The sequence below is a fragment of the Microtus ochrogaster genome, unplaced genomic scaffold (genome assembly GCF_000317375.1).
Source record: "Microtus ochrogaster isolate Prairie Vole_2 unplaced genomic scaffold, MicOch1.0 UNK144, whole genome shotgun sequence".
In the NCBI taxonomy this organism is placed as follows: domain Eukaryota; kingdom Metazoa; phylum Chordata; class Mammalia; order Rodentia; family Cricetidae; genus Microtus; species Microtus ochrogaster.
Window position 1 is genome coordinate 197,868 of NW_004949242.1, and position 4,906 is coordinate 202,773.

Consider the following 4,906-nt stretch of genomic DNA (forward strand, 5'->3'; position numbering starts at 1 on the left):
TGGTTTTTCGAGACAGGGTTTCTCTGTGGTTTTGGAGCCTGTCCTGGAACTAGCTCTTGTAGACCAGGCTGGTCTCGAACTCACAGAGATCCGCCTAACTCTGCCTCCCAAGTGCTGGGATTAAAGGCGTGCGCCACTACCGCCCGGCTTACGTACTTCAATTTAAAGAGTTGCCATGGTCATGGTTTTTCTTCACAGCAACAAAAACCCTAAGATATATGTTGATACCAGGAGTGGAGTATTGCTGTGACCATGCTTTTGTTTGGTGAAATATGGATTTTGGTAATTTGGCTTAGTAAATTAGTGGAATATTTTAGGAACTGCTTAATAGGTATAATAAGAATATGGAAAACAATGGTACTAATAATGATTGGAACTATCAGAAGCTGGCTCAAGAAGTTTCAGAGAAGAACTTCAGTATGTTACCTAGAAATCATTCTTGTGATATTTTTGGGATGAAAGTGAGTGTGTTCTGGTTTTGCCAATGAGTCTTCCTGAAGCTGAAGTGAACAGTTATGGATTGAATCTGTCAGGAGAAGAAATCTGAAAACAGGCTAATATAGACTCTGTCATGTGAGTATTAGTGGTAACTCTAATGAAGAAATTAAAATCAGCAGGCTAAGCAAAGTAAATTATAATACATAAATTTTAGAAGAACAAATAATTGGAATGGAGCTAAATCCTCTGTTCAAAGTGATAAATAGATAAAGAAATAGCATAGACGGGGTCGTGACTGAGGCACGATCCTACACAGCTAAGTTTAGAACTTGTAGAAGCAAACAAGTGAAAAGCTTAGAGCTTGGTTGGTTGGGGCACATGTTTAATCCCAGCACTGGGAAGGCAGAGGCTGGCAGATCTCTGAGTCTGAGAACTACTTGGTCTACAGAGCAAGTTTTAGGACAGTTGAGCTGTGAAAGACAGAAAGCTGGTTAAATGTAATTGAATGAGGGGAACATGGACCAGCCCCAGCAAGCAGAACTTGGTAGCTTTGTCCATGTGGTTCTGGCTTTTGCATAAAGAATAGAGAGAAGGAGCTATGGAATAAAGTCACTGAGGCCAGGCATGTGTCTGGTGTGTCCCTGACTGGAGGCCTTGTAGAAATGATGTTTCATGAAGCTGTTTAGTTGAGGCATTGCTTGCTGCATGAAACCGAGTGGTTAGAAAAGCCAGAGTTGTTAGATGCTTGCTGAGGCCAACTGCTAAGAAAGAGTGGAACCAGCCAAAAGAGGAAATAGTGTGCTGTAATAAACAAATGTGATAGAGCTGGAGTTTGAGAAGCATTTTAACATCACCCGTGGAGAGGAAATGTTTAGAGTTTTCCAAGCTTGTTTTTGGCCTCGCTTTGGTTCAGAATTTCCTCTTTATGTTCTTTTTCCTGTGTTTTGGAATGGTTATAAATATTCTTTGCTCTTATATGTTGAAAGTATGTGATCACCTTTTTGATTTTGATTTTTACATTGACCACAGTTAAGAGATCGCCATCAGCCAGTGAACAGACTGGCCTTTGAAACAAGTTTGGGACTGTTAAAGACTATCAAGTCTTCTGTAGTGGGACTGAATGTATTTTTGCATTATGTTATGGCTATAAGCTTTTGCAGGCCAGGGAATGAAATATGGTAGTTTGCAAGAAAATGGCTCCCAAAGGGAACTATAATATTAGGAGGTATGGCTTTGATGGGTGAAATGTGTAGGGGTGGGCTTTGAGGTCTTTTCCCAAGCTTTGCTCAGTGTAACAGTTAGTTGACTTCTTGTTGACTCTGAATCAAGATGTAGGATTCTCAGCTCCAACACCATGTCTGCCTGCATGCTGCCAGGCTTCTTACCAAGATGATAATAGACAGATCCTCTGAAAGTGTAAGTGAGCCCACCTAATTAAATGTTTTTGTTTATAAAAAATTTCATGGTCATAATATCTCCTCATAACAACAACAACAAAACAAAACAAAAACAAGTGAAGAGAGGTTTGCTCTCATTTTCCTCCAGGAAGCAGTTTGATTCAAATTTTCTTAGCCCTATACAAAACCATTCCACATATGGATCTACTGAGGCCATTTTATCTCACAAAATCATGGCCCATTTTATGAATTTACAAAGCCATGGGATCACAAGAAACCCTGCTCTATGGTTCCAGTTGAATTGACATCCCTCTTAATTCTGCACTGAACTCAGTCCTATCTAACTCATTGAATTGTTCATTGAACATCATCTCTCTCATGTCCAGTTCTCCCAGGAATGCATTTCCTTCCTTGTTTTGAATTACCTCATTGTCTTGAGTTTTTTACAACTAATAATCATCAACATCCCTATGAAAATCCCTTAAATAATATGCACCATCTTTCAGCAGTAGTATTTACGACTAGGAAGTGTGAGTAGTGATAGTTTTATTTCTCACTTTCATCCATTTCCCTTTGTTCAGACATTAGAATTCATGCTTATGAGGTATTGGTTATGACTTACACTTCCCTTCTGTTGCAAAATACTATTTTGAGGTTTGTTACTTTAGTTTATGCTCTGAAACATTTGTTTAATGATGCAGAAATGTGTTGTATGAAATAAAATTTACCTGTAGTCAGGAGGTTGCATCATCAACTAGCTGACTGGAAGTTGTAGGGAGGAGCCAGGTGTTGAAGAGTTTTCAAGGAGGGGTGAAGAGAAGCATGAGAACTTTCATGGAGGCTCAAGGAAGTGAGCTAGGTGAGCTGCTTCTTATTCAGTCTCTCTGAGGAATGGAATCCTACCTCAACCACTGAATCTTGAGTTCTTTAAATGGATAGAGATTTAGATAAGTTCCTTTTGTAGGTTAGAAAGCGGCTGTGTCTGAGGGAACAGAATTTGCTTATATTGTAGCTTTTGTGACCTAACCCCTGCTGGTAGCAATGGACTTGCAGTTGCTGACTAGGATAGTCATGGCTTAATAGGCAGCAAAAATTAAAAAAGAAAACAACACCCTTACTGATCTCTGTCTAATTTTTACAAAGTGTTCCGACATTGTGGCTCCTAGAATAGGCTAATTAAACAGAGTAGAGGTGTTCTCTTTCCTTTTCATACTGTCACTGTTAGTGGGCTAGTCAACACTTCCGATAGTTCTATTTTTCTCTTTAAGAACAGTCATGTCTCTAAGGCTTATGCAACATCAATGAATAAGAAGGCACTGAAGCAGAACAGGAAGAAAGAAAGAAAGAAAGAAAGAAAGAAAGAAAGAAAGAAAGAAAGAAAGAAAGAAAGAAAAAAAGAAAGAAAGAGACGAAGGAAGGAATGGAGGAAGGAAGGAAGAAGAAAAAAGAGTAAAAGAGTAAAAGGTAAAAAGAAAGAAAGGAATGGAGAAAGGCAGAAAATAAATAGAGAGATAGGGCAGGAAGGAAGAAGGAGAAAGAAATGAACGAAAAGAAAGAGTAGGTACACATTTTCTAATAATGAGAAGTTCATTGCACCCTTGAACTCTCTGTAGCTGAGGTCACTTATGCAAGACCTGCATTTAAATGGGCCCTACAAGGTTGTATACTGAGTGTGAGGCCAGAATCGTCTATAAAGAGAAAGCCTGTCTCAAAACATCAAAAAATCAAAGCATACAAAACAAAGATTGGCAAGAAAAGTATTCAAATGAGAGCAAACAGAAGCCTCTTTGTCAGAGGTTGCTATACACAGGAAATTTGTACCATCTCTTACATATTCAGACGTTCAAAGCAGTCTAAGGAGTGGTACAGTCTGGCAGTGACAAAAGCAAGGTATTTCTGTTAGTGATTGTCAGTTGCTGGCATGTGAGTCCAATACATGTGCCTGCTAAAAGCAACATTATATATGTGGAACCTTTTATTTTAGTATTGCTCACTTAATTTTTATCTTATTTAGATGATGATTGAAGTAATAATATTGTGAAAGTTTTCACAAAAATAGGAAGACTTTCATTAACGATTCAAGTCCTCATCATTTTATCAATGGGGAATTCAGTTTTCTAGATGGAAAGTTTTCAGTCAAAGTTCTGTATTCATTCTGGTGAATCCCATTTCCTTCAATACCACACCTTGGTGCAGAACAGAGAAATCTGTTTGTGATTGAGTTGCGAAGAAATTTTGCTTTCGCAGGCATTCATTAAAGTAGAAGATGCTCTACAGGTTTTAAAGGATAATTGTCAGCAGAGCATGTAAATATTTGGCAGAGGACAGAGATGAGCCAGGCAATGGTGGTGGTAATAATCTTGCAGCCTGACTGACGAACAGCCAGAATGCGTCTGTAATCATACAGAACTCAGTAAGCAAGAATAGAATCATGTAGCTTCAAAACAGAACTCGTATCATTTTTGCTTTTAGACATGTTTTTAACGTTTTCTCTTACATGTCTCGGGTCATAAGTTTAGTCATCATCAATAAACTGTGACAGAACAGAATTACCTTTAAAAATCATTTTCCCTCAAGTTTTGACATCATTGGTAAAATGCTAATTTTCATAACCATTTTACCCTTAACCATACTTTTTGTTGGGCATATTAATTTTTGGGGTTGTTCACAGCATCTTTTGTGGGGGGTCATGTTCCATTAAACCACATTAATCTGGAAGAAATCCACAGGTTCTCATCCTCTGTAGAAACAAAAGAACTTCTTTTCCAAAGCAACATATCCTTAGACAAAAATTTTGAAGACCTGTGAAGTATATATTTTGGTTTATCGTAGCAACCCATACAATAAAATGTCTCTCTATACTTAGCTTTCACAGTCAAAAAATTCAAAGAAAACACAATAATATACATATTCAAGAATCTCTGTGTATATTTCGTCTTTTTGTGACTTATTTTTCTTACTTTTATTACTTTTTGTACATGTTTAATATTTATTTCATTATCTTTACTCCTTTAATATATGACTGTCTGTACTCTTTTATTTACTGTCTCTTTACTCTTTTTCTTATCTCT